Source organism: Calidris pugnax, unplaced genomic scaffold (genome assembly GCF_001431845.1).
Source record: "Calidris pugnax isolate Ruff unplaced genomic scaffold, ASM143184v1 scaffold56, whole genome shotgun sequence".
NCBI classification, from domain to species: domain Eukaryota; kingdom Metazoa; phylum Chordata; class Aves; order Charadriiformes; family Scolopacidae; genus Calidris; species Calidris pugnax.
The window spans coordinates 3992195-4001226 of NW_015090839.1; positions in this window are offsets into that span (position 1 = coordinate 3992195).

The window sequence follows — 9032 nt, forward strand, 5'->3', positions numbered from 1 at the left end:
TTCTATGCTTTAAACAAAATGCCTAAAAGGGAAAAGATGAGTAGTTAAGGGAGGATGCTGCAATGGGCACATTGCTGAGGAGGAGGACCAGACTTTTGCCTCGAGCCGTGTTCTGCATGTCCGCAATGTTCCAGCACAGCAGAAGTGACATGTGACCTATCTGCACCTGCCCACAGCACCTCTCGGGTCTCTTATAGCACTTCAGCCTACAGGAGCAGCGTTAACATCTACTTGGTTTGTTCTTTCTGGCTTTTGCATATGGGTCTGTGCAATATGCATCTGTGTTCCTCCCCAAACCATGCATTTCCAAACATTTTAGGCCACAAAGCCCTTCCCTCTCCAAGTTTTCCCCATAGACTACAAAGCAACCATCTCCCCAAACCCTAACTGAGAGCACAGAAGAGATACAATTCATGTGGCTTCACAGACCACTGAGCACTAAACCTAGAGAGCTGATGAAAGAAATAAAACCTCTGAAGATGAAAGGAATAAGGTCTCTGAGGAGCACACCTTAGCTCCTGTGCTACCTGAAAGATGTAGCTGTACCTTCTTTGCAAGGGGCTATAGCACAGGACGTGATCTGATCCAGCTGAGCAAGAGCTGAAAACATACTCTGTGCGGGCACTAACAGCAAGCGTGAATACATGAGGTGCAAGGAGGCTTTATGTTCTAGTGCACCATTTGCCTTCTGTCTATCCTTGCAGTACCTGTCATGGTGAGCTCGAAGCTCCTGGTGCTGCTAGGGTTGAAGTAGTTCACTGTGATGCTCCCTTAGAGCACCTCTCTTGCAGCGTGGGTGCGAGGTCCTCCAAAGGACTGCTCTGCACATGCACAGTAGGTACCTAAGAACAGACAACTGTTTCATACCACACTGCTCCTGAGGACACTGTGGGGACACAGAGTGAAAGAACCATAATTTGTCATAGTAATGCAAACCACAGCCCTTCTGTCTTTGCACTGCAGCAGCCACCAGTGCAGAAGGTACTGAGACAGTGGCCCCCTTCTGCTGATGGAGTGGGCAGAAACCACCCCCATATCCCAGTGGCTACCAGTCTCCCAGTCTGGAGAGGGGGAAGCGTGATCCTCGCCCATTCTCAAAAGAGGGAGAGTGAGTTTGGGGGTTTTAGAACAACACACAAACAATTATTGCCTGGGAGCCTGGCATCTGGCAGGGAGAGGAGATTGCGGTCGCCATGGTAATTCTTCACCTCATTTAACTGCAAAGTAACCTCTGGTGTCATTACATGCAGCCGTGCCCGGCACACAGCACAGGCAGCAAGTGGCCCCTGCATCCGCAGACACAGCAACCCCCTGCCCGCAGCCCACACGCGCTCCACAGCCCCCGCTGGGCAACACCCTTGCCCATACATGATACACAACATGTGTGTGCTGAGCAAATACACATTCCCTCAGGTCTTTCCTCATATCACCTACGCCTCTATATAGCCAGCCAGGCTCACAGACCCTGCTCCTACAGCTATAGGTCCCTCTGCTGCACAGGCATAAGATGCTTTAGAAGCACAAGATCAACGCACGCTCACCCAGCTGCCAAAACACGCACCCACCCTGTCTCCCCCAGCCTTGCCATGACACCTGCCCACAGCTCTTGTACAGTTTATTCCTGGATGCATTTTGTTTTCATGCTGTGGCATGAATGAGGAATAAATTCAGCTCTGTCTCATTCATTTTCCTCTGCTTCTGCCTCTGAGGAAAAAATGTCCCCGAGAAGCAGATCTATAAGGAGAAGGCTGCGTGCCTCTCTGCAGTGCCAACTCGTGGAAACCTGGTGGTCAGGTCATTTGGTGCTCCTGACTGGACCCTGCTGCTCACATTTCTTGGCAGGTAACTATAGGAAATCAATCTCAATTCTGTTTCTCCTCAAAGCACCTTGTGGGTCCCTGCAGGAGGGCTCAGTTCCCTGCTGACAACAGGGAAACAGAAGTCCAGAACAGCAGTGACTGATTTTATAGCACAGCAGGAGCATGGTAGATAGGAGCCATGAGCTGAGTCCATAAGTCCTCTGCTACACAATAGCCAGGTATTGCCCCATATCAAAAGATGAAACTCAGCTCCCCCTTACACCACCAGACACAGCCTGGGAACCTCTTCCAAGCTACCACTGTCACATCAGGTTCCCTCAGCTCTTTCAGAAGGTTCAGGTGTGATTAGAGCTTGGGCAGTGTTACTAGGGTGTGCACAGACCTGTCCTCAGCCAGGCTAGGTGGCAAGTAGAAACTCCTCGGCCATATGTATGTGACAGCTCCAGCCCACAGGAACCAGCAAGCATAGACCCAGTGGAGCCTCAAGTTCCCATTCTGCATGGTGCAACGGTCCTTTTCTGCCTTGTGCTGTGGTGAGTTTTAACAAGCATGTAGCAAAGGCAGACAGCTAGGGATGGCCGTATTGTGAGGGTGACAGTCACCTGACTCTAACGGGGTTGCTAACAACTAAGTCACACTTGTTACTTGCATGCTCTATACGTGTAACCTACAAAATGCTCCCAGAAGTGCTTCAGGCAAAATGAAAGCTGGCAGGGATGCCTGCCATATGCTTTTAGAGCCACCCTCCTCTTTGTAAACCTTTCAAGGTCACCCTGCTGACTTTAGCTCTCTTTCTCTTGAAGTCCCCTACCCCTCCTAGAAAGCACCTCTACATTACCATCCTCAAGCCTGAACACCTTACTCTGAGTATGATCCAGATAATACAACCAGTCATTTGATTGACATCTGGGAGGATGTACCTGAAATGAGATTGCCCCACCTGGCTGCCCAGCACCTCTGGACAAGGCAGTCCCAGTTCTCCCAGGACTGGTCAGCTCATCCTCCCCCATCTCCAGAAGTGACAGAGCACCTGCACATGGCAATTCACCTTCCCACCCTGCTTCCCTCTTTCCCCATCCCCATCATCGCTACCTGCACACCTGGCCATGGCTGAGCTCAGGTTCCTCCAGAGGCAGAGGCCCTGCTTTCAGGCCAGCACAGGAGGTGGGACCCCAGCAGAGTCCATGCTGCTTGCAGAGCCCACAACCAAGCCAGCTGGGGTTGCTCCAGCCTGGGGAAAGACACCTAATGCCTGAGCACACACTTCCCTCTTATGGCCATGCCCGATACAGCAGCTCCTCAGGCCTGCAGCGTCTTCACTGGAGATGGGATTTTCCTGTGAATATTGACACTTTCCATAGTTGTCTCTTACACTTGCCGGGCACAGACGTCTCTCCCCTGCACTTGTGGGGGCAAGCACAGAGCCAGCCTTGTTTGCCTGATGCTGATCAGCAGCGTGAGCAGGAAAGACAACTTGAGTGCTCGATACATGTCCTGCCTGTGGCATCGCGCTGTCTCGCTGAGGGAAGCCCAAGGCCCCCCTTGGTCCTGCGGCAGATTTCCCCCATGGTAGGGCACAGCCTCTAACATCTTTCCTCAAGTTAGGCTTAGCTTTTACTTATTTTGATTTTAAAGGGAAAGTTTTTAACTACCTAGTTATGGGTAGTTAAAGATTCTGTTCAATTTCTCCCTCCCCCCATGGCACTGTATGGCAAAGCCCCTCTCTCTTATATCCAAATAATAATATCTTTGCCAAAAGGAGAGACAGCAGCCTTCTGTTTTCCTGGACTGATGTTTTTCTCCGGACTGAGCTTCAGGTAGCTTGTTCTTCCTGTGCTCCCATCACCCCTATTACCAGACTGGCAATTCAAGAGCAATTCTATCTAAGCTATGGCCACCTTCCCCCAGCCACCCAGTCAGTTCATTTCACCAACCAGAAGGGAAACTAGTCAATTTTCCACAGGATCATCATCTGTTGGATCAGTGAGTTGAACTGACTCACTCTGCAGGTAGAAAGTTGAGCATTAAAAAAACCAAAAAACAAACAAACAAAAACCAAACAAAAAAACTCCTTTAGCCATAGCTCCTTTAGCTCCTTTTGTCAACTTGTCTATCTCCCTTCATCCAGTTTTCCTGAAGAGGAGAGGCAGGAGGATGAGAACCTGCAAAACTATGCTTGGAACCTGAAAAGAAACAAACTGCTCCTTCCTTCCTTCTCCAAGCTAAGATTTGGTCACTGCTCAGGTGCTAGAGTACTGTCCTCAACACCTCTCTTCTCTACAGTATGCTGTCTTCTCACATGCCACCTTTGGTTTAGTTCTGTTCTTCACACAGGGCCAGGTGAATAAGGAGGAACCTGTCCAGTCTCCTGCAGTACCAACAACGTTGTCAGAAGCAGCAGAAGCATTTGTGGTCCCCCTTGAAGTCCACCACAAAAGCCCAATGGTGTTCTGCCAGGCTCAGTGGCCTTTATCAGAGTTTCTCAGGGCACTCTGCAACCATTGATAAAGTGAGACCACATCTGCTATGAACCTCTTTGCCAGGGTACTGATGGGAGGAGGGTTTGGGGTCACTGCCATAGTGCCAAAAGTTAGAGGCCCAGATCCTCAAAAGTATTTAAGCACCTAAAAAGAAGTTAGGAATTAAAACATGGGGGTCTGAGTCCTAATGAGAACGCAGTTATATTGGTATTCAATGTTTTTGCTGATACAGCTGATAGTGCTTGGAAAAGTTCTGCTCAAAAAAGAGCTCTATTCTGCTGACATAAACTGCCTGCACACAAGGAGGGCTTCACTGGTACAACTCTGCTGCTACAGCGATATCACAGGCATTTACATGTAAATTAGGGCTTTGTTTATACCGCACAGATGCAGCCTTTCACTTCATCCCGGATGGGGAGGGTAATGGTCTCACTACTCTCATTTTATGGACTAAGAAAGCAAGGCACAAACAAAATGAACTAATTGGCTCAATATCACCCAACATGGGTGGCAGAAAAGGCAGAGACTCTGGTCACAGGTTACAGCCACAGGACTTTCTTCATTGCTAGAGGCAGGGAGACAAATGAGTCATAAAATAGGAGCCCATCGCGTTAACTAAGCAAGGTCAAACCCCCAGTGTGCCTGAGACTGAGGGGCTAGGAATGAATGGACTACAGAGCCCTGAACCTGGGGAACTGAGGCACGTCTAGATACATGAAACACTGTCAGAAAATAACTGAACCTGCGACCTAAAGAAAATTTCTACTACACTGCTTCACCACTCGCCAACCTGAGCGGCAATAGGCAATGAATGTCCATGGAGGACAGACCTGAGAGCTGAAGCAGTACGGGCAGCTAACAACATACCACAGAAGCTACCAAGATTATCTTGCTCCCAACCACTGCTGCCCAAGTAAACGTGCACCGAATGCACCTCCATTCTGCCAATACTCCAGTATCTTGATCACCGGCTCTTCCAGGCCACATTTTCATTTACAAAAGCCAATATAAGCCAAGAATGACAAACTGATTGATCCTATCTCAGCCATTCATTCCCAAACCTGCCTCTCCTGCTCTACTAAACCCCATATCTGACACAGAGGCAAGGTGAATTGTATGGCAGGACCAAACTCATCCTTTTTGCTAGGAAAGTTTAACCCAGATCAGCTTATCTCAGTGGCAAATGCAAGGGTTCCTGAATTGTTGGTCCCACAGTGCCAGTAAGTGACCTGAGAAGACACATCACCACACAGTTCCACTGTGATGGCACAGAGAAAGATACAAAACTCAGGCTCCAGAAAAAGCAGGTGTTGCCATGGGTTGGGTGAAATATAGTGACAGTGGGTGGATGTTATTGCTGACCTTAAGCTATAAGATACAGTCTAGCTCCACTGCAGAGAGACAGCATTCCAAAACACTGCACAAGTCACTGCCCAAAAGAGGCAAACATCCAGAAATTTGATGGGGACAGATAGGGACATGACTTTCTGAGTACCGTTTTGCACAGGAGCCTTGGGGATAGGGGATACAAGAAAAAGCAGATAAAGCCTAGAGAAGAAAGCTCTACACAAAGCTAGGACAATCTTGGCAGTCAGCCCTGACTGAAACCTAGGGAAAAGCAGCTCTTCGGTACTGGCTGAAAGAAGGATGGAGATGTGAGCAATGAAAGAGTGTCCTGCTGTTTGATTCCCTCACACCATTGGAAACATAACCTTATACACATTTTCACATTTTGTAACTGTATTTACCTTTTTTTTTTTAAAGTTATCTACTTCTCTCCTAACTGAAGGATTAAAGTTTTAGCCAGCTGTATGTATCAAAAGGAATAACAACTACAGCGGGTTAAGTCAGTCTGTCATTAATCTCTCTGCCACACTGGATTCCCTCCCATGCCCTGATCTGCTGGCCAACACCCTGATCCCGCACATGTCATCCCACCCCTGTTCTCTCATGGCTCATCAGACCCGTATTAATACACATCTTTCAGTGTCTGGTATATCCTCTCAGGCCTCTTGCATCTCTGATCACAAGTGTCACATCCTGACTCCCCATTTCACCACAAAAGCGTTATGCAAGCCTGGCTGGTTTCTCCAAGCAAACACGCTGAACCGCAAACAGTTCATCACGCTTTCAAATTCTGGTTCAAATCAGTGCCCAGAGATAGGTTCAGTCAAGGCTTCAAAAAAAAAAAAAAAAAAAAAAAGTTATCTGTTGAAGTCCATGGAGGATTTGAGTGCTTTTCCAGTCAGACCAAAGCATAAAAACCTCCATCATGAACACGTAAAAGCAAAGATCATGCAGTTACACGAGAGCCAGCCCTGTCCTTCGATCACCTTCTTTTAGTACTAAATTCACCAAGTAAACCTCTAAAGTGCAGAAGAAAGATAATGCTCGAATACAAGCAACTAGGACAGGTGGTACAGGAAAAATGATGCAAAAAAGCCATTACAATATATAAGATTTTAATCTCTTATTTATGATTCTTCCATAAAGTTTATTATAAGTCATTATATACATCTCAAAGTATCTCGTCACAAAATGACAGTTTAAGCAAAGGCTCAAAAAAAAAAAAAAAAAAAAAGAGGGGGAAATAGTCCAAACAGTCTTTTTAGCATTGTATAGCTTTAGAGGTTATTTCCACAATAATATTATTCTCTGAGCCAGTGAAACAGAAACTACAGAGAGCCTAGAACTGCAGCATTCACAGCAGAAGATGTTAAGGACCGGGAAGGTCTCTCCTGGAGCAGAAACACAATTTTCATCTTAGCTAAATTTAAACCAACCAACTCCATTGTTTAGGAAGGTGTACCTACCACCCCTTGCCACCACCAGAAGGAGGGCATTCACAGTCTACCTACTTATCAAGATATGCTGAGGAGAGATGATGGTCATTCCTACACCAGGCTAGCCAAGCTTCTAAGCATCAATCCCTTTTAGGAGCTATGCCAAGGCCTCTCCAGCTTTCCATGAAGTTTAGCTTGACAAATTCTCCTAGGGCATTCTCACAGCTAACAGCTTTCTGCAAGGGCTATTTGATTAGCTATAAATTCCCCAAAAAGCCTTCCACACTTCTGTTATTTCTTCTCCTATGCTTCAGACAGGCATTCTGCCATTCAGACTGAAACTAAAAACAAAGGTTCAGAGTGCCTCGGGAGTCATTTCCCAGCACAGTCCCTGCAGTTTCAGTGCTAGGTTGCCGTAACTGAAAAAAAAGCCAAGAAACAGGAACAATACTCACCCCGCAGCATTGCATCAGTCTGCCCAAACTGCAGCCTTTTCAGTTACACCTTCAGTACTCATTCCATGCTCACTACAGCCTGCACCTGGAGACTGCAGATGAGGAAGAGGAAAGGCACCTGGAGAACATAGACTGTTCCCTCTCGGAGTAGCCTGCCTGCTGTTAACGGAGTCCAATGGCTGAGCCACTGCTTATTTTGTTTCTGCATAGCAAATGTAGAAGTCAAAGGCTTAGGCTTATTTCTGACTACAGCCACCTCAAGACTTTCCATTAAGACTCCCTGCATAGCTGGCATCATGCACATACCCAGTTTTGTCTCAGTTATCAACTCTCTTCTTTCTCAAAGCAAATTCTTCCCCTCAGTCACATTTCTGTGACAAGTTCTGATTAGCTCTTACCACTTCAGAAGGCACTCACCCTCTCTGTTTGGGATGCTGGAGAAGAAATTTTTTCTGCTATGCTTCTCTGTCTCAGTGGTTACTCAATTGCTCCTTCCTGAATTTGCCCTTCTGCTGTTTCCAAACTTCACAACTCTACTCTGTGATCTCCAAACCCAGGGATGGCTAGAAACAGTACTCACTGACTCACGTCGGTGGTGTAAGCTCTCTGTTAACATGAGGCTGGTGTGCAGCAATCTCCGCCTGTCCGACTTGTTACTGATGGTCCACTCTTCCTTTTGACTCATTGCATTTTTTGATACAGTCTTTTACTTCATTCAGTTGGCTGAGTCAGCCTGTTTGCTCTGCCAGCTCACAGGAATAGTATCCTTGAGACCTAAAAGGAAACTTAGAACTGGAATTTGCTGTACTGAGTTCATTTGGCTCCTCTGTTTTGCAACTGCATATTCCAGAGGCACAAGCTGCAGCCACCTGTGCACTGGAGTCTCATGTGTCACATGGAGCCATGTCAAAACTGCCTGCAGGTGTGATTCCAGGAGCTCTGTGGGATGTGCTTGGTGCTGTGCCCTGGGATGGCACCTCCATGCTGGGACGTGTCTCCATGGACATCCTGGACTCCTGTGTCTCTGCAGCCCCAGAGTGTGTGGGCTGTGCTGTGCCATGAAGGGACAGATGCCCCTCATACACCAGGTTACACCAACCCCACACCAAGGGCAGGGTGGGTCCTGGCAACAGGATGAGGTCCCATGTGCAGGGGAGCTGCAGCGCTGCATGAGACCTGCAAGAGACAGCCAACTATGGTAATGGGGGAAAAAAATCTTACAAAAAAAGTTCTACAGTATTTTGCTCCCTGGTACCCTTCTCTCTCACTTGCTCACTCATTTTCTTTTTTCATTATAATATTTGTTCTTTTCCTCACAGATCACTTCAACTCTGCAAAAGCCTTCCTCTCCTTATCCAGAAAAAGCTCAGCAGCAAGAGGGGGTCCCTGTGCCTCTTCCCCACCAGCCCTCCTAACTGCACCCACCCTGAAGCAAGTCCGCTGGCACGAGCACCCAAATGCTGAAGAGGGATGTTTGCTGATTTGATCACTAGC